We start from the raw sequence: 21,891 nt of genomic DNA, 5'->3' as shown, positions 1-21,891 counted from the left end.
AGTTTGAAAGAATCCCTGATGTGTTACTTTAAAGCACTTTAACACTGCAAATGATTGTTCACTGGGTGATATTTGCAGCTATTACTTTTCAAGACTTTCCTTCCTTGTTTATGCAGTTGAGTAATTTCAACTACGATGCAAGCAGGTGTCAGAGGAATACTTGCTGACCAAACATTTGTATAATTCAGAGCTTTGTGCTGCCCTAGACAGCTCCTAGTAAATTACAAACATTTGTTCAAGTATTGCCAAATATATGTGACTCAGCCCTGTTTCACAATGATTTTCAAAATAAATGGAACAAAATGGAGCGCAGAGATTACAAGAGCAGGTAAGCAACATATAAATAAGGGACATACATTAGATATTTTTCCCTTGCTAACAGACTACTTTAAAAGAGGAAAATTAAGATCAAGATTCTTGTCAAGTTGTGCGTGATGAAATGGTTATAGTGAGCAGTCAATGGGATTATGGATGCGACTTGGTAAGCTTTCAGTGTATCTCATCTGTATGAAAGGAGGGTTGATATTGCAAACTGATTTTATTTTCTCCCTTTTTTTTCCTCTCTCTCTTTTTTTTTTTTTTTTTTTTTTTAAAATTGAAGATCAGAAAGCAGGGATTGAGCCATCTCAGTACGGAGTCTTGAAATGTAGAGCACTTTGTAAGCAAAGCAGCGAATGCCAAAATATTCCTGGCCTTAATCATTATTATTTGAAATAAAACTGAGAAAATTTTAGACTGCAAGTGAACATTATATCTAAGCGAAAGGAAGAAGATGCATAACCTAAAGCTACTGAGAGGAATGATTACTGTCCGTGTAGTTCATTTGGGTGAGCAGCTACATAATTGCTGAGTGTTTTAGTTTGTAAAATTTTTTCTGCAGTACAGCAAAATCTGAGCATAAAATGGCTGTCCCAAAAATATTTGAATTCTTAAATCAGCATCACAACATTTTAAAGCTTTAAATATTACTTAATATTGCTAATGGAACTAGATGTACTTACATGTTCATTGATAAAGTCTATGTATGTGCAGTAAATGGGATTTTCCTTTGTCACTGTAAGAAAAGTAGTAGAATTGGTAAAATGGGGATCTCATAGGTGATCTCCTTCTTAACTTGCTTATTTGTCTAGCTGTTCAAAATTCAGACTTAAGGAGAACTGTGTACTGATCACACCTAAAGACCCAATTTTTTTATTCCTCTCAATAACATCTCTCTTATCTAGTGTGTGTGATCACCTGTTTAACATAAGCTAGGTTATGTTAAACAGTTATTTGTTCCTGAAGATTTTATTTCTCAAAGTTGCCTATATGTGGATGGCTGTTAACTGAAAGTCCATGAAAGAAACCACGCACTTCATTTGCTCTGCATTTTGTGATTATGCTATCACATAATACTATACCTATATGCTATAACATGTAGCCGCTGCTTTGAAATTTTAATGGGCTGGAATTAAATTTTGTGTAAATAGGTAACCGTTATGTTCCAGATATTACAAAGATCCTTTCCTTTGAAGTCACTAAGATGAATTATTATTATGCTAGACAGAGTGCTTTTATTAGATTTTGTTTTGGTGTAGATTATTTGTCAAGTCTCTCATCATGGCATCAGAGAGCCTTTCAGGGAATTATGAAACAATGTGAATGATATCCACAGTATTTATACTACCTTATCTTTTCTCCAAGTGGTGACAATTCTGAGTGTGTTGTTGTAGCTATTTTTTACAGTGTATTTTCTTCCTTTTTAATTTTTAAGTGCAGGCATTCCAGGTTGTTTATATCAAATCAGTCTGGGGAAGAAATGTTGATAGTACATGCTGTGCCCTGGGAGTGGAAAGTGGTTAAGATAGTAGGTGACCCTTGGTTCTTGAGTGAATTTGTTCCAGTCTTAAGCTGGTCCTCTAAAAGCTGTCTTCTGTGCTATCAATTTTGTTGTGGAAATTTCCACTGTGCTTAGGTTTATGCAGCTGAGCCGAACTGACCCTTCCCTCCGCTGACCCCTAGTCAGTGAAGAACTTTGAGTGAGAAGACCTTAAATTTGTGTAGTTATTCTGTAGGGACCAGTTTAAAGAAGGAGGAATGATCACACTACACTTCCAGACGTGTTTGAGAGCTTACCAACAGCTCACTTAATGTTTTTTTGATTAATGCTTTGACTGAGGATAGGAAGCTTTATTAGACATCTGGGATTTTTTTAGAGCTGTATAGATGCTTTATAATATGAAAAATTGTAGTGCTGTATGGAAATATGGAATGATTTTTAAAATTTGCACAGAGCATTAAAGCAAGCTAAAATATTTAGTTTCAGTTAAAACTTGGGTTCATTTCTTTTTCAAGCTTTTAAAAATTTAGAAAATTGAGAAAGTTTTAATTCTGCTTTTGTTTTGTTTCTTTATCGTTAGAAGGTTGATGTATTTAATTTAGAAAATGTCAAAATGGCAGGGTACACTGGCGAAAAGTCATCCTAGAAATGTTTTTTATTGTATTTCTGTGTCACTGATTTCTATTTCATAGAAACTTATTTGTGTCATTTTGATTTCTTAGGGATAGCATTTGTTATGGATTTAGAACTTCCCTGCTCTACTTAAGATTTGATTGGAAGGTCAGATTATTGCATTGAATAATCCTGAGATCCTTTAAATACTGAAAAAGAGGAGATTGCTAAATAGAACAAATACAGAGTTTATAGACCCAGATATTTAACGGTGAAGAAGGAATTCACACCGCTAAACAAGGCAATCTAATACAGAGAAATTTTAAGAATGAGGGTATTGAATAAGACTCTAAAATATGTAAATGAAAGTGTATCAAGACTAACTTCACCAGTGTGAACTACAAATATTCTGCTTTAGTATTTTTAAAATTAGAGTGGCAGTAAAAATCTTCTCAAATTCAGCTTTTATTATAGGTGCTGTTGCTGTATTATAGGTGTAAACAGTTGTATTTATTTATTTTGTGGAAAGGTTATAAAGCATATAAATTTCTGTATTGCAATTCCTTGGTATATCTTTATTCTAAAATAATTAGGAATGTGAATGTACAATTCTCCATAGCAGGTTGCAACTTGTTGGGGAAGGTTTGGAATACAGAACTTAGAGCTTTTGGTGAATTACATGGATTCTGTAATTTGCAACGAAATTGCTTCTTATCTAAACACAAAGCTTCAGATTTTTCAAATATCTGCTAAATGGCAGATTTTGAGCAACGCTTGAAAAGGGAAAGACAGTATATAAAGAAAGTGATAGTTTGTGGGTTTTGATAAAAAAAAAATCTTATTACAGTGTTTGGTAAGTCAGTTGTTGAAGCAAGCTGCTCCAGAGCTTGTCCACATGGGAACGGCAGATCCTGGCGCACAGTGGGGTTTCCTGAGGCAGGGAACCAGGGTGGCAGAGAGACCCGCCAGGAGCCAGCAGCTCTCACAGGATGTGCTGACAAGGCCTGGGTGTTGCCAGAGGAACCATGGCCACCTCCACACCTATACAAAGCAGCCTGGGGAGTTGGAGCAACCAGGGTCTGGTGCGCCAGTTTGCATGGAAGGGCATCGTCACTCTACCAGCTCAAAAGGTCAGTTCAATTGGTGATCATCACCCTTCCAGAAGAAGCTTAGCTATGGTGTCCACCTGGCAGAAGACTGTTCTCTGCACTCACCAGAATGGATGTGGCCGCCCAGACAGAGCTCTGACAAAAACATGCATCCACCCAGGTCTCAGGCTGCAGGGAGTGCCATGGCCTTTCACTGGTAATGAGGCAGTAGTGAGAAAAGGTGTGTGAGGTCTGGTGATCTGCTCAGCGTGGTGGCAGAGCTACAAGAGGAAGGAGAAAAGTTAAGGAGCATCAGGGTGTCCGAGAAAGAGAGAGACTGGTGGAACCATGCTCTGCCCTCCCTGAGATAGAAACAGTAAGAACCACCAGGAAAAACACAAGATCAAGGGGATCCTGTATCCTCCCCCCACCAGGCAGAAGGCAGTAACTGAAAGGGAAGGAGTGAATGGAGCCAAGTCTGCACTCGGGGTGGCAGGCAAACCCCCTCCTTGCCTTCCCGGATGCCTCTGTACAACAGGTATGAGGCTCTGGATGTGGAAGGTCAGTCAATTGATGATGTGGATGATGGCCCGTCCACACCAGAGGTGTTGCCGATGTCAGAAAGGCCTACACACCATATCACAACCACCTCCACAAGGAAGAAAAGACAGGTTATAGTTGTAGGTGACTCCTTTCTGAGGGGAATGGAGGGTCCAATATGCTGGACAGACCCTTCTCTTAAGGAAGTCTGCTGCCTCCCTTGAGCCTGGGTTAAGGACATCACTAGGAAACGTCCTAACCTGGTACAGCCCTCAGGCTATTACCCGTTATGCTCTTCCATGTGGGTGGCAATGAAACTGCAACACATAGTCTAAGGACAGTCAAAAGAGACTTCAGGAGCACAGCTAATATCTTCCTTTCTCCTACCAGTTGCAGGCAGTGATAATGGAAAAACAGATGGACCCAGTCTATTAATACATGGCTCTGTGGCTGGTGTCACTGCCACAGCTTTGGGTTTTTCAATAATGGGAAGGTCTACACGGCACCAGGCCTGCTGACATCAGATGGCGTTTACCTTTGTCAAAGAGGGAGGAAGATCTTTGCTCACGAGCTAGCACAGCTGATTGACAGAGCTTTAAACTAGCTAGACTTGAAGGGGGAAGGGGATAATATCAGGCCTGCCCATGAAAAGCTATGGGACGACACACCAAGGTTAGAGGGACGGAGTGCTGGTGAAGGGCCATCAGCCTGTTTCTCTGGGATGTGCTGAGTACGCTGGAGCACACTTGAAGTCTTACAGAGATAAGCCAGGGGCTCCTGAGGTCATAGGAGCCAACAGAGGAACATTGGTGGAATACCTCAAAGGAATTAAGGTGTGCTCCTCTAAAAAGGTGACATGGCTGACAGCCCAACTTAAGTGCCTCTACACCAATGCACACAGCATGGGCAATAAACAGGAGGCGTTAGAAGCCACAGTGCTGTTAGAAAGCTGCAATTTAGTTGCCATTACTGAAACTTGGTTGGAGGAATCCCATGACTGAAGTGCTCCTACCAATGGCTACACTCTGTTCAGAAGGGACAGGTGAGGAAGGAGGGCTGGAGATGTAGCCCTCTACATCAAGAAATGGATAGAGTGTGAAGAGCTGTCTCTGAGGGATAGCCACAAGTAGGTTGAAAGCCTGTGGGTAAGAATAAGCTTTTGACACAGTCCCCCACAACATCATTTTCTCTGAATTGGAGAGATATGGATTTGATGGGTGGACTGTTCAGTGGATGAGGAACTGGTTAGATGGTCACATCCAGAGAGTAGTGGTCAGCAGCTCTCTGTCCAGATCGGTGACAAGTGGTGTCCCTCAGGGGTCCGTACTGGGACTAGTACTGTTCGATATCTTCATTGATGACATGCACAGAGGGATTGAGTGCACTCTCAGCAGATTCGCAGATGACACCAAGCTGAGCGGTGCAGTTTACATGCCTGAGGGACAGGGTGCCATTTGGCAGATGGACTTGGACAGGCTCAAGAAGTGGGCCCATGTGAACTTCATGAAGTTCAACAAGGCCCAGTGCAGGGTCCTGCACCTGGGTCAGGCTAATCGGCAGTACAGGGTTAGAGCTTTAGGCTTAGATGTAGCAAAATTACCTGGTAGAACAGCTCCTTTGTGGCCAATTTCTAATGGCATAAAGTTCATAAGAATCTCTGTCTCATGCTCGTTCTGAGTGGCACTTTCATGTGCTGTTCGGTCTCTCTGTGCCAATTTGTTTGATCTCTGTGGAAGCCTTCAGCCGGCCAGGAGAAATTCCACTGCAGATTCAGATCTGCAGTGGAATGTAGACTGGATTGAATGCGGGACACGCTATCTAGATCAGGAAAAACAATCTTTACATGCTTCTATTTTTTCCCCGTACTTCTGTTCTTCCGTCATCCTGTTTTTACTGTAGTGGGATTTGATGTAGTATTTGAGAGGTTTTGCATTAAAAGAATATGGAAAGGAAGGTTTTTTGTCTCTTAAAGATTTTCAAGATTTCAAAAAACTCTCTTGTCTAAAATTGACACAACTTGAAACCCAAAAAATAAAGTGATAATTTGAACTTATTTCGTATCAGCAAGATCAAATTCTGTATTGTAGTAACTTGGAAATGACTTATTTAAATTTTGAGCCTTCCTTTAAAACTTTTTAAATACAATGTAATGTTTCAATGCAGAGAAAAATTTACAAAATAGTAAAAGAAAATGTAGCCGTATAAAAACTTTAAATTGTTGATGCTAAAGAGCAGTGCTGCTCTTTAGAAGCATAAAACTCTGACAGTATAAATATATACTGTAATGAAATTTAGGCTGTAAAGGACAAGGAGATTTCTGCCCATCTTGAGCAGTCTTCCAATGGGAATAAAGTGTGCTGAGAGGCCCAGTGGTGTTGTGCTAGAGCTTGCAGAGTTTGTGAAAGTGATCCCGTCATGCTGATTGCTTCTCAGAATGAAGGGCTGGGCTCAAAAACCCGGGAAGTTACTTTCCATCCCGTTTTTAATTCAGAACATTAATTAAAACTGACCCTTCCTGTAGTTTTAGTTTTGATTGTAAAAAGTCAGTTGAAAAATGTTCTTTAGGTTTTTCTAGAGCATTTGTGTCTCTCTGAATTACTGAACAAATTGTAAACTATTCCTTGAATCTATCCATCTGCTTTCTGTACACAGTAAGTCCAATGCAGTTTTATTGACAGTGACTACTTTTTGCTTTTCAGCCTCCATTTAAATGGAAGACAAAATTGTAGTGCAGGAGGTTGACAATTACCATTCAACTTCTTGGTGATTATTTTTAATAAAAGGAATGTTGGAGTCCTAGATACAGTGCAATTTTAATGAAATAATGAGCTTCCTGACTGTAGCAGACTGCGCTTTGTCTGATTTCTGCAGTGATGAATTGACCATGTCAAACTTTGCAATCTAGCCTAGTGAAATATTTTACTATGAAAGTTTAATTTTCATTCTTTATTTATGAAAGCAGTAGTAGTGTCACAACGTGTTATCATACAAGTTCCATTTTGTGTGATTTATTTTAATGAGTGTCACTCATTGATATGTTTAGTGATTTTTGACCCATATTTAATGCCAAAGCCTCTAAGTGTTCTGAAATAAAATGAGTCTGCCATTATTATTTTTTCTTAAATCAACACATAACACATTTGCAGTTGTCTGTCATCTCAAAAGCTGCAGTGGTAGCTTTTTAGATATGGTGGGGCAAAAGAATTTTACCCTGCTTTTTGTGAAATCTTTCCTGGAGAGACCTCATACTTAGTAAAACCAAGTATAAAATTTTTTAAAGTACTAATTCTTCTTTACTGAAGAACCTGAAAATGCTTGTTCTCTAAGAAACTATATTAATTCATGCTCATTTGGGATTGAAGGATATAAAGTGCATTGCTTCTTTACAGCAAGAGTACCCTTACAAGAGGTATCATCCGTACTTGCAGTTCAGCAAATTAAAGGTGTAATATATACGGCTGAGTGAGATTAAAACTGAGTACTTTATAGTCTTCTAAGAGAGAAGTTTAGTTAAGTTCTTCTTATCAATGAGATATTTCAAGCCAATGATTTAAAAAGAGGACTGGAAATTTTACCACAAGTGACATGTATGTACTACGTTTTGTTTATGGCAATATCAGTTTTTTGGTTTAGCAATGATAATGAAATTACCAGTAAAAAAACTGAAAGGCTGTAATTAACTTTTGTAACTCAACTAACACTGTGTTACAGTGTTAATACAATATTATATTTAATGTGCATTATTAAAAATTAAGTAGACATGTTGGTCTATTGAAGAAAAAAGAAATTTTTAAGGATTCTAAAATGTCTGTTGCTTATGTGCTTAGACTATCATGACTATATCATAGAATGGTTTGGGTTGAAAGGGATCTTAAAGATTGTCTAGTTCCAATCCCCCTGCCATGGGCAGGGACACCACCAACTAGACCAGGTTCCTCAAAGCCCCAGCCCCAAGGCCAGGCTGGATGGGGCTTTGAGCAGCCTGGTCTAGTGGTTGGTGTCCCTGCCCACAGCAGGGGGGTTGCACCTAGATGATCTTTAAGGTCCCTTCCAACCCGAATCATTCTATGATTCTATGATCCGGCCTGGTCTTGAACACTTCCAGGGAAGGGGCATCCACAACTTCTCTGGGCAACCTGTGCCAGTGTCTCACCACCCTCACAGTAAAGAATTTCTTCCTAATATCTCATCTAAATCTCCCCTCTTTCAGTTTAAAACTGTTACCCCTCATCCCGTCACTACACTCCCTAATAAGAAGTCCCTCCCCATCTTTCCTGTAGGCCCCCTTTAGGTGCTGGAATGCCGCTATAAGGTCTCCCCAGAGCCTTCTCTTCTCCAGGCTGAACATCCCCAACTCTTTCAGCCTGTCTTCATAGGAGAGGTGCTCCAGCCCTCTGATCATCTTCGTGGCCCTCCTCTGGCCGTGCTCCAACTGATCCATGTCCTTCTTATGTTGGGAGTCCCACAGCTGGATGCAATGCTCCAGGTGGAGTTTCAGCAGAGTGGAGTAGAGGGCCAGAATCACCTCCCTTGACCTGCTGGCCACGTTTCTTTTGATGCAGCCCAGGATACGGTTGGCCTTCTGGGCTGCAAGCGGACATTGCCAGCTCATGTTGAGCTTCTCATTCACCAACACTCTGAAGTCCCTCTCCTCAGGGCTGCTCTCAGTCAATGCCTGTAGATGTGCTTGGGATAGCCTCGGCCCACATGCATGACCTTTTCAGTTGCTCTTGTTGAACATCATGAAGTTTCCATGGGCCCACATCTCAAGCCTGTCTGGTTCCCTCTGGATGGCATCCCTTCCCTACAGCGTGTCAACCAGTCCACACAACTTGGTGGTGTTGGCACACTGGCTGAAGGTGAATTCAATCCCACTGTCCGTGTTGCTGACAAAGATGTTAAACAGCACCAGTTGCAGTGCTGAACCCTGAGGAAAGCTGCTTGTCACTGGTTGCCACTTGGACATCAACCACTGACCGCAACTCCTTGAGTGTAACCATCCAACCAGTTCCTTATCCACTGAGTCAAATCCATGTCTCTCCAATTTAGAGATAAGGATGTCATGTGGTATGTTGTCAAAAGCTTTGCACAGGTCCAGGTAGATGATGTCAATTGCTCTTCCCTTATGTGCCAGTGCTGTAACCCTGTCGTAGAAGGACACAATTTGTCGGACACGATTTTCCCTTAGTGAAGCCATGTTGGCTGTCACTGATCACCTCCTTATTTGCCATGTGCCTTAGCAGAGTTTCCAGGAGGATCTGCTCCATGATCTTGCTGGGCACAGAGGTGGGACTGACCAGCTGGTAGTTCCCCAGGTCTTCCTTGTTTCCCTTTTTAAAAATGGGGTTATGTTTCCCCTTTTCCAGCCAGTGGGAACTTCACTGGACTGCCACAACTTCTCAAATGTCATGGATAGCGGCTTAGCACCTTCATACACCGGTTCCCTTAGGACCCGCAGACGCATCCTGTCAGGTCCCACGGATTTGTGCACCTTCGGGTTTCTCAGGTGTCCTTGAACCTGATCTTCTCCTACAGTGGATGGTTCTTCATTCTCCTAGTTGTTGCCTTTGCCTTTTGTGACTTGGGCAGTGTGGCTAGAGCACTTGCTTGTGAAGACTGAGGCAAAAAAGTCATAGAGTACCTCAGCCTTTTCCATATTCCAGGTAACCAGGTCTCCCATTTCCTTCCGGAGAGGGCTCACGTTTTCCGGAGTCTTCCTTTTATCATTGACATATCTGTAGAAGCTTTTCTTCTTGCCCTTGATGTCCCTGAGCAGCTTTAACTCTGTCTGGGCTTTAGCTTTCCTAACCTGATCCCTGGCTGCTCGGAGAATTTCTCTGTATTCCTCCCAGGCTACCTGTCCTTGCTTCCACCCTCTGTGGGCTTCCTTTTGTGTTTGAGTTTGTCCAGGAGCTCCTTGTTCATCCGTGCAGGCCTCCTGGCGCTTTTGCCTGACTTCATCTTCGTTGGGATGCTTCGCTGCTGAGCTTGGAGGAGGTGATCCTTCAGTATTAACCAACTTTCTTGGCCCCTCTTCCCTCCAGGGCTTTATCCCATGGTACTCCACCAAGCAGATCCCTGAAGAGGCCAAAGTCTGCTGTTGTGAAGTCCAGGGTAGTGAGCTTGCCGTGCGCCCTCCGCGCTGCCCTGAGGATCTTGAACTTCACCAGCTCATGGTCATTGCCGCCAAGGCAGCCCTTGAGCTTCACATTCCCCACCAGCCCCTCCTTGTGGGTGAGAATGAGGTGCAGCATGGTACCTCTCCAAATGATAAAGGAGCCAATGAGGAGAAGGAAGTTATCATCAATGCATTCCAGGAACCTCCTGGATTGCTTATGCCTTGCTGTGTTGTCAGGGCTTGTGAATGTGGGGCTGCTCCTATCTGTCTATAGAGGGCCTCCTCCACTTGTTCTTCCTGGTTGGGTGGCCTGTAGCACACCCCCACTGTAATGTCACCTGTCCATACCTTCCCTTTAATCCTGACCTATCAGCTCTCGGTCAGCTCTCCCCAGGCAGAGCTCCATGCACTCCAGCTGGTTATTGACATAGAGGGCGACACCCCTTGCTTGTCTCCCCTTCTTGTCCTTCCTAAAAAGCCTGTATTCTTCCAACACTCTAGTCATAGGGGCCATCCCACCATGCCTCCTTGATTCCAGTGAGATCATAGCCCTGCAGGTGTGCACAGGTCCCTAACTCCTCTTGTTTATTCCCTGTGCAACATGCGTTTGCATAGAGGTGTTTAAGTTGAGCCCCCGGTGAAGCTGACTTACTGGCTGGATTGTAATTGGTGAGTTATTTCCCTGTCTTTACCTTGACCCACAAGCTTTTCTGTCTTACTTTTTTCCCCTGTTTTTTTAAGGAGGTGGGATGAGAGAGCAGCTGGGTGGGTGTCTGGTAGCCAGCCAAAGTCAACCCACTGCACTGCAACAATGTATATCCTGTAGCCAACATGAATTATTTAAGGCAGCAGTACTTTCATATGCATTTTGTGAGAAAGGAGTTTTCAAAACGTAAATTCAGATTGTTTAGGTATACATTTTAAAATTGGAAGCTCAGATTCCTGGCTTGTCTACATGCTTCCTGTGAATTTCTTTTTTCTTATGTTTCCTTCACACTCTTGAAAGCTGGTGTCATTATGCTATTTTATGTCTTCAGACTGAATGCAAAGCTAAAGATAAAGCATTATTACAATTCATTACTTCATATATATCCCCTATCATAAATTACGATTATTATTCTAATAAATGGAGATTGCTGTTCGCAAATATTTCAGTTTTGCACAGTAAAGTTTTCCCAGATTCTTAAGGTTCTTGCAATCCTTAAAATTCCACCCAAGAAAAAAAGAGAACATGTGTTTTATGTTACAGAAAACATAAAACATTTGGTAACAAACAATGAAAAAATGCAGAGGTCAGACAAGCTAGTCTGAAGGAGAACCTCGCAAAAGCTGTATGGACATCAGTTCCTCAGAACTGACTATATTCTACAGTTCAGTTTCTATTGCCTCTTACTGCTTCACTGTAGTCATCAGACCCAATGAAGACGTAGTCTATTCAAAACTTCTGTCTTATTGCTAAAATAAAATGGATTTCAAGTCATAATTTGAAACTGAAAAACACGGTGAAGTAAACTCTAATACCAAGCAGCAGCCACAGGCTGTTAGTCCAACAGAATATGTTTTCTGATATGTAAAGGGCGGTTGTGGTACAGACTGTTGTAGTGACCTGAGCAGTATGTGGGTGTTTGAGATGCAACTCACAGAAATCTTCAAAACCTTGATGATACTTATTAAGTAAAATTTGGTAGAATAATAGCTGTGTTGCCTTTGCTGGGAATTAAGACAATGGTTCTTAGGAATTGCATGCCTTTTTTTATAGAAAACTAAGCTATCCTTAATGATACAAATCAATACTGAATACAACTGTAATTCTCACAAATGCAAAGCTGACTGTCCCTCACAGCCAACCAGGAAACAGAATGTGATGTGTGGTATAGTTGTTTTGGCTTTAAAAGAATGTTGCAGAATAATTCTAAAACCCTTCTCTATTTTTTGATCATCTGCACAATAATGCTAAAATCTTCGATGTTCTTGCCACGTTTGGGCTGCTTTCTTCCATTGTGTGAAATCCTGAATTTGAGCATCCCGCAAATTTCTTGGTTTTGCCATGGAATTGAATATGCAGTCTGCAGAGATAATGCAGAAGAATTTTTCAGCTTCAGCAATCGGTGCAACCTATCTTACTGAACTATGAGGGAAAAGTAGTATCACTGTAGATAATTTTTGTACCTTAGAGTTCATAATTCCCCAAGAGAATTATCATGTCATGCAGTTTCAATTAGCAGATGAGGACAAAAGGCTAAATTGACTTCTGTACAGCTGGGGCTGCTGACTTCTCACTTTTCTTTAAACTCGGGTGATAGATTTTCAAAATGTTCTTTATTCCATTTTTTTTAATGTATTTTTGACTCATTTAGAAGAATAAGATTTGCTGATCATTCTTTTTTTCAAATAAAAAATTCTGTTTGATGTGGACTGTATTTCCAGCAACGGACCAGCATTTTAATAGCGGTCACAGAACGGTGTTTCGCACTTCATTATTACAGTGCAATCTGTGGAATTTCCTTATTTGTACAGTGTTATCATCTTTATGTAATTGTTAATTGTTTATATTGTAAAGTAACCCAACAGAATAGAAGGAAAATAAGCAGGAAAAGAATAGTATCAAATAAGACAGAAAGAACCTACCATGGATGAAACACAGAACAGATGTCAATATTGGTGTTACTGAAAATACTGACACTTCTCACAGAGCATTCACCTTCAAAATGTTACACAAAATACATCTTGTAACACTCTGCCCTGTGAGCATTACCAAAATTATTCTGAAAACGTTATTTTAAAGGAGTATTTTATTTTACTAACAATTTGATCTGGCTTCAGTTAGGAATAACCTTTCTAAATTTTGACCTGAAGAGAGGTTGGATTCTCAGCTTGCAGACTTCTTCGTACCAGATAGGAACACCCTGGAATCTCAAAATACCAAAAAACTGTGTGGATGTTAAGTAAGCAGGCTGCTAAAAGACCTTTGTCTGAACTGTATTTCCTCTATAGAGTTTAAAAGTCTGGATGAGCACTAGCACTAGCCCATCATTAGGAATTCCAGATACTGGGGAACAGAGTATAGATGTTCTCGACAAAAGGCTTAGCTGCTATGTCTGGAGTGGGGAAAGGCATAAAGGACAGTTAGTCATTTAAACTTCTATGAATTTCTTATACTTTCGCTATTACAGCACAGACAAGGACTCCAGCCAAAATGACACAAGGTCAGCAGGAAGCTTCATGCCATAGAGCCAGAAAGGCCTTGCAGAAGCAAGTTACAACGACCTGTCCGCCACAATGCAGACAAGTTGCTAGTCAGTTCCTGAATATATATCATCACTTCCATAATCATCATTTCTAAATGTTGCCTGTCCATGTTTTTATAGCGTTTTAAAGATGAATCCTTTCAATATTGAATATCAGTTACTCAATTTCAATATTTCTTTTTCATTATTTTCCCTGGCAGCAGTAGTGGTATGTTCTGTTTCATCCATAGCATCTTTTTGTTTTCTTGGGTTTTTCCCCTTCTTGTCTGTTTATTTGTTGGTGTCTTCCATTTGCCCTATATTGCATTTATTTTACTTGCACAATCTCATATCTTCTTGTCTCTTCTTTTTCAGAGTTGCTTGGTCCCTATTTCTTTATGCAGATAGTAGAAATGTACGATCTAAAATTTGTAGGAGCACTGGACTTCGAAACAATAGTATTTAGCACTTCAGAGATCTTGAACCCCTTTATATGTGGTTTATATTCCATTCACATACTTACTGAATTTTTATTGTGCTGTTGTTCCTAACAGTTGCCAGTGAGCTTTTTTTCAAAACTGTCCATGGTGAAATGCTTCCTTTTTTTAAGAAGCTTTTGAATTTCATACTTGTGGTGAGAAAATAAAAAGGTAGATTAGTTTTTCAAGCCATCAAATACAGCTGTCCTTTAAAAATAGATTATATTGATGGATAAATTTTGCTTTTGTTCATTATCACAATGTTATTGAAAATATGGCTCTCTTAGCTCTCTTACAGTGTGTTAATTAGGGACTTGGGCATGAAGTCAAAATCACTAGTCATAAAAACTACCTCATTTAATAAATCTGAGATCTCTTAAGCCACATGGATTTCTTGTCCTATATGGTGCTACATTAGCCTGAATTTAGAATGGAATTAAGACATTGTGTTTAAAGATAGGCCTGTGGGAAAATACCATTGGATTTCTTTAAGAATGATACATCTATGTAAGCTAAATATATTCCATACATTTTATAATTATAAAGCAGAAAAATCCTCTGGTTTAGCCTATTGGACAAATTCTTAGGAACAGCTTTGCTAGTACCTGGCCATCCAAACATGAAAAATAAGTTGTGGGGGTACACAATGGCGTAAAAGTCTGCTTTCCTCAAATTCACACTACGAAGTCAGTAGCATAAACTTCAAATCAATGAAGAGCTGATTTTGAATAACATTGCTTCTCAAACTGGAGCACATTCGAATAGGGGAGGAATTTGCATTTTATTAGAGACCTGTTATGTCAGTATCATAACTGCCTTATGTTTTGTCTAATGCTTAATGCCTCTTACAAATTAGAATTTACTGTAGGTAAATCTTCTCTTTTATCTTTTGGAGGGAAGAAGAGGACAAGGGAAGGAACTAGTGTGGAAGCAGGAAGGGAGTTGTGCTGGAATAGCTTGTCATGGGGTGTAAAATAAGATGTCTGGCCTCACAGGGATGACTAGAATAAGAGTATCCTAGCTCTAATCTTAAAGCGAAGCTGAAGTAGTTGCCTCTAACATAGAAGAACGCATGTTAAATTTTGGGGGCTTCAAGCCAATAACCCAACCAAAGCAGTCTATCAATTAAGACTTGGTTGTTGGCATCTATTTATGATTATTGGTAACATCCAGTTGCCTGGTTGTCAGGCCTTTCTGCCCCAAGTTCTTTGTGGACTTTTCCATGACAGTATTTAGCTGCATCCTTGAAAGCAAATCTCCCTTCCCTGAGCTGGGTTTTATATTGCTATTATCTAATAATAGCAGAAGCAGAGGATGGAGCCCCACCTTTGTAAGAAAGCTAGGGAAGTAAGTTTTGTTAGATGCTGCTGGGATGCATCCAGGATTCACAGGTGTAATCTGCAGGAAACATCATAAAGCTGAGAACTAGACTCCCTGTAACATAAACACTTGAAGCTCCTTCCATTGTAGCAACTAGCGTGTTCTCAGCCCAGCATCTCCTGTGGTGACATGCTGGCCGCAGCACTCTTGCTCCTTTGAGGAGCCCATCCTGTCCTTTTCTATTTCCTGTACGAACATCCGATGACTCAGTTCTCAGTTCTTTCGGTGAGGTGCAGTTTCTCACTCCTTTTCCTTTCTTCCTCGGGTAGTGAACCTGAGGTAACTGGTAACTTACCTTGTTCTGCTGAGTGCCAGCTTGGTGGTATGCTTGCTGGTGGGAGTAAATGCCCTAACCCTAGCATAGTTGAAGCATATACAAGACCTTGAACGCAACTTAGAAACTCTCTCTCAAGGGAGGTAGGGCAATGATTCCCTACCTAAGCCAAACCACCTTCCCTGTTTTTGCCTGGCTAAGCTAAATGCTACACCAAATCAACAGGTAGGAGTAGTTTAATATTTTCCCCTCAGTGATGCTCTGTCTGATCAGTACTGAAAAGATTAAAAGCCTCTTTCTCTTCCAGGCATTGACCGTTGAATTGACACATCTTGTTGTTTGTACCTGTATGAACGTGTAGCTATTATGTGTGTGGGTGGAATCGTTTGTTGCCACTGAATGCCAAGATATTTCTTTACCTTTGCAAATCACAACTGAAGGTTTTCTGAATTACTGTTCGTAATTGCTTTAGATGTTAGTTGCTTTAGCTGGAAATAAGAGCAAGTAGTGTTCTTCGGAAATGAAAGGTGTGTTCTTTCCTTGTTGTAAATCCTCCTAAGAGGAGTATGGAGGAATTATCTTGATTTCTCGGCTGAGAAACAGTACAAATTCATGTTTCAGAACTAGCAATCTTGATGTACTTCTAAACACACTAAAGAAACAGCAGTTCTTCTAGAACACAAGTAGAAATATGTGAAGTGTCCCTGTTACGTGTATCCCAGATAGCTACAGCCCAACTAACAGTAACAACACTTACCATGTGATTGTGTAGGTGTGGTAAAACCCAACACAGGCTTAATTTCTTTCTAATGAATGGAAAGATTTTGCAAAGTACTAAAAATCTTTTGGGTGTTGTGAATTTTTTTCGCGTTCTTGGGTATGCAAAAAAGAGCATGGTTGAACCTGAAGCAGACATTGTTATTTTCTAAAATATTATACCACTAACGCATGCTGCAGAAAATCTTATCAAGAAGTAGGCTGTCCCATTGCAGGCCTTACCTGATCACTCAGCTGTTAATGAACATTAAAAATTTCTCACGTGGATATCTGCACACATGCTGTTTTAAATTGTTGACAAGACCAAAAGATAATTTGTAGATTCCATTTTATATTAGAAAAATAATTCTGGTTACTGGGAAGAATTGTACTCAGGCGTCTATAAATGAAACAGGGACTCATTGGAACGGGTTCAGCGGAGGGCCACAAAGATGCTCAGAGGGCTGGAGCACCCCTCTTGTGAGGACAGGCTGAGAGAGCTGGGGTTGTTCAGCCTGGAGAAGAGAAGGCTCTGGGGAGACCTTAATAGCAGCCTTCCAGTACCTGAAGGAGGCCTACAGGAAGGATGTGGAGGGACTTTTTGTCAGGGGGTGTAGTGATAGGACATGGCGTAACGGTTTTAAACTGAAAGAGAGGAGATTTAGATTGGATATTAGGAAGAAAGTCTTTACTGTGAGGGTGGTGAGGCAGTGGAACAGGTTGCCCAGAGAAGTTGTGGATGCCCCTTCCCTGGAAGTGTTCAAGGCCAGGCTGGATGGGGCTTTGAGCAGCCTGGTCTAGTGGTTGGTGTCTCTGCCCATGGCAGGGGAGTTAGAACTAGGTGATCTTTCAGGTCCCTTTCAACGTGAACCATTCTATGACTCTGTGAAACGACCCTTGAATTGTCACAGACTATGTCTAGACCTGAGAATAAGTGCATCCTTCCAAACTGCACCTGCTTATCATCTGGAACAAAACTGGATGTGCAATACTTCTGCCCCCTCCTTTGCTTTGGAAGGGCTTGTGTGAATGTGGATTATAAGAGGACTTGTGACATCCCCTGTCCAGGCCCATGTACTAAATCGTTGGGAAAACAGGGTCTAGGAAAAACAGAATTGTTGGGTACTTTTTGCCCCCAGGGAATAGCTATACCATCCTTTTAAAATATGGTTGTATTAATTAATTTCTATGACATTGCATTCTTTTTGAGTAAGCTATGTCTGTCAATCAGTGACATCATTCAGTTGCTCTCCATGGAATAGAAAATTTACAGAATTTATGTCTAAAAAACCTACCGGTTTACCAAATGTAGGAACTTTTTGATTCTCTTTTTTGATTTTCAGTGGAGATTTAAAGGAATATTTCATTAGTTGAAGTTTGAAAATATTTTTCTAATATGGAAAAAAAATGGCTATGAAATTTGCCATTCATTAATGAAGACAACAAATTGAGAGAGACATATAAAAACACATAATAGTTACTTAAAATATTCTCATTCTGGCTAAAGCAAAAGCAGCATCTTTCTTTTATTTCAGTATTCTGTTGAAAGCATTCTGTTTTCACAAGAAGCTGTTTTGATAGAAATTCATTGTGGCAGAAAACAGCATTATGCATTTGAGCAGATGCAATGTCTCACTGTGTTAAAGATGGACACCTGGGGTTCTGTATTACAATTGCAAAGAATATGGACATATTGCAGATGAAAACAGATTGGTAGAAGGTAGGTGAGTATGCATTTTCAGATTCTCTAATTAACAACCTTTTGGTGATATGAGTAGGTGGCTCTTTACATTCTTGAGTTATTGGTTAAAACATAGAGATTCTTTTTTGTCAATGCACAAGTCTGTAGGGACCTGAAAACTGAATTTTTATCTTGGAGAACTTCCTGAAGACCTCTGGGGTCTGTACCACTGATAAGCATCTTTGAGGAAGGAATTTGACATAGTTATCCTTTTTTATCTGATAATTTTGATCTTATTGTTCAGTATCTTTGACTTTGTCCTAAGCTTAAAGCACAGGTAAAGTTACTCATTACCACACTCATTGTCATATTAATCATCAGTTATCATTGTATCTGCATATTGACAGTAACTTGAAAGTAAAAATTATGGTTGCTCTTGTTTGAAGCCCACACTTCAAACAAGCTTGTGGTGGTTTTCCGTGTGGGCCCTTTTTTTAAAAAAATATTTTATCCTGCTATGTGATTTAAAGCAAACTGTGGCAAAACCAAGTGTTTCAGATTGTACATGATGATTACATGATGGTCTAAGTAATTTGCCTTACAAACTAATTATTAGTGCTAAGGCAGTGTCAGCATAAGCAGAAGAAACCTCATGAGATCTTAGCAGTAAAATAACATATGTTGTGGTGGGCACCCTGCCCTGGTGAAGATCTTTGGGTTGTGCCAAACTCAAGTGTCCTGGGTCAGGTTTCTGATGTGTTGGGTTAATTCCTTGAAATACTCATATTGGAAAAGTCAGGAGGCACTGCAGGTGCACAAAGTCGTGTTTCAAGACTCACAGTTCACATGCCTGCTCTAACACTTGCCAGGCTGATGAAAGGCAGCTGCCGCTTTGTCGCTTGTTGGAACATCCAGGCAGGGTACCTGTGCCATGTACTTTGCCTGAGACGGAGCCAGTAATCAGCCCTCCAAGTTGCATTTGGGGACCTCTCTTCTGCCTACTGCACCTTCCAAAAGTATTTGGTAAAGCATATTCCTTTTCTTGAACAAATCCTCTTCTCCTACTAGGTGACCACTCTCATTCCACTACAGTAAATGTGCCTGAATGCTAAACCAGGTATGAAGAGTTTCTTCATACTGAGTGAAAACTTAGTGGCGTGTAATTCAGTGCACTTCCTTCCTCATGCAACTTGGAAAAATAAGAGGATAAGCACCCCAAAATGTATTTAAAATCAATATTGTTGATTACTTCTGGGTTTTGCAGTGAGAAAGCCTTCTTTCTTAATTCCTGCTATAAAAATTATATACAGTTGTACTGGATGTATTTCCTACATGTTAGTTTTTTCTCATACTTGCTGAATTGAAAAATCAGCAAAAATTAATATGGAGAAATTATACCTAATCATGGAAAAGCAGTATCATTTATCTCCAGCATACAGCAAGGAACGGAAATAATGCTCAGCCAACGCATGATGAACTATATTTATTCTAAAAGCGACATTTCTACAGTATTTAAATTTAAATGGCTTTAGTGAGAGCACTGAAATACATACTGTCTTCTTTTCAGTAAGAAGAACCACAATAATCTCTTTATTACACCTTTTGAGTCTCTGTCCTCGGTCTGCTGGTAGTTAATACTGCAAAATCCACACAGCATGGGAAGACTATTAGACTTACGAACTAACTTGACCATGCATAGAAATTACCTAAACACTCAGAACAGACTTTATTAAATTATACTGAACGTTGCATAAACAAACACAGTGCATACATATCCACCTCCCTCACACCACAGTATTTTCTCACTATTGACTGCTTCTTGTACCAAGCAGGCTTTAATTGCTTGCTTTCTGTTAACCATGTGGCATACCAGTTTAAATGAGAATACCTGATTGGATATTTGCAACTTCTTTACTAGTCTGGATGGTAGTCATCGAGTACACAGCTTCAGTAATTCATTCTATTATGCATCCTACCATCTTTTGATAGGCTTTAGGGAGTATATTTGAAGGAAAGTATAGAAAATCAGTTACGAAAAATGCAGCTAAGGACAAATAAGTTGACAAAACTGTTAACTTTTACATAAAAGATAGATAGAAGATTGCAGCACATATGCAGTCATATTTATAATACTTTGTCTTGAAAAATCAGAGGACCATGTTGTTTGTTTAAAAATACGATCATGTAACATAGAAAAATATCACTTATTCTGGATTTAAAAGTTCCTAGAGATGTTTTACTTGAATTTTCGCTTTTTCTTCAACCAATACTTGTGAGATTTTTGTGTCTCTGACAAATTACAGAGTAAAGTCATTAAGTCAAAAGATGATTACTAGTTTTTCTCATATTGCTGTTGATAGTTGGTGGAAAAGTAATGGTTGAGAGAGGAATCTTGAATGAAAGCAAGGATCCTCTCAAAGCTAAAAAGCGTTCGGTCTCTGCTCATAGAGTGAAACAGATTCAGGTTGAGATGACCTCAGTAAATGAAAACGGTAGATTACAGCTAAAAATTAGCCAAGGAACGTGTCTGGAAGTTACCACAGTGAGCATCGTGACCTTACATGTATTCTTTCAGAAGTCTGTTAAACAAAATGAAAGAAGTCTGTGGAACTCATTTGCAAACCACTTTGTAAACTCCATCAGTTCATTGTGCAAAGTGTACTGTAGTAAATATATGTAAATAGCTTGTGAGAATGCTATTTGGATGGAGATTTCTTTCATCCATTTTCACTGCAATAAAACAAAGCTAATCAAACTGATACAGACTAGTCTCACAAAGTGTCATAGAGTAAATCATGATAGTTCATAGAGAGTCATGATTTCTGGCAGTGAAAATGTGGTGTCAGCCGTGGTCGTTGAGGTTAACAAGAAATCTCAACTGGTTTTGTGCAGATCACCATGATCCCAGAATGCACTTTTTAGGACTCCACAAAAATTTTCAGTGAAGTAATTTTGTTCAATCTAGATGTTTGTGTGATTGCTGATAGCTAGACTCATCACCACTTAGTCATCATTCATTTTCAGCTCTAGATCACACAGTGCTTTATATCCAGTATCTCCAGGGCAAAAGGACGAGGAGGTAATTGACAAGAGTTTCCACTTTTACTGAGAATTTGCATCAAAGGAACAAAGGATTACTATTTTAAAGAATCAATATGAATATAATAAAATTTGTAAAAATTTCACTTTAAGAGAAAATGGTTTTTCTTATCCCGTGGTCTTAGCCTTTTTCTGACTTACTGATAAATATCTCTGAGAACTTAATGTGATCTTCCACTATCTGTTTCTCCGGGCAAACTTCCTGAAAACTTAAAACACGGTTATTAACGATAACTAAGAAAATGAGTACAGTAATGAAGTAAAAAGAGTGAAGTAAAAAAATAAGTATTTCTCAGTAAAGTGATGAAAGTAGTAAAACATATACTTCAAATCCTAAATATAACAAAGATTCTGTGTCACTTCCCTTTTTCAACTTCTAGATTTAGATTAGATATTAGGGAGAAATTCTTTACTGTGGATGTGGTGAGACACTGGAACAGGGTGCCCAGAGAAGCTGTGGATGCCCCATCCCTGGAAGTGTTCAAGGCCAGGCTGGATGGGGGTTTGAGCAGCCTGGTCTAGTGGTTGGTGTCCCTGCCCATGGCAGGGGGGTTGGAACTAGATGATCTTTAAGGTTCCTTCCAACCCAACCATTCTATGATTCTATGATACTTTCCTTTGTTATGCTGCTAGAACTAGTTCTGTCAAAAATTAAAACCCAAGTGTTTTAAATTGTGATTTACTAATGTGGCCTCCTCACCATCGAAGCTGCTATTTGTAATAAGGTTGTAAATGAAAGGTGAACCATCCTTCTGGAGATTATGTCTACTCTATCAATGTGGTGTGGGGAAGTAACAGTTACATCATCTGCAAACTTG

At 40.0% G+C, this 21,891-nt stretch overlaps 1 protein-coding gene across 7 annotated transcripts in view; it reads left to right on the top strand.

Annotated features, from left to right (window-relative positions):
• KDM4C (lysine demethylase 4C) overlaps positions 1-21,891 on the top strand; it is a 273,236-nt gene that overhangs the window by 206,568 nt on the left and 44,777 nt on the right. The gene's annotated exons all lie outside the window — the stretch shown is intronic.

This window comes from Rissa tridactyla, chromosome Z (genome assembly GCF_028500815.1).
Source record: "Rissa tridactyla isolate bRisTri1 chromosome Z, bRisTri1.patW.cur.20221130, whole genome shotgun sequence".
NCBI classification, from domain to species: domain Eukaryota; kingdom Metazoa; phylum Chordata; class Aves; order Charadriiformes; family Laridae; genus Rissa; species Rissa tridactyla.
The sequence above is the reverse complement of the archived record's forward strand: the minus strand, read 5'-3'. Positions and strand labels throughout refer to the sequence as shown.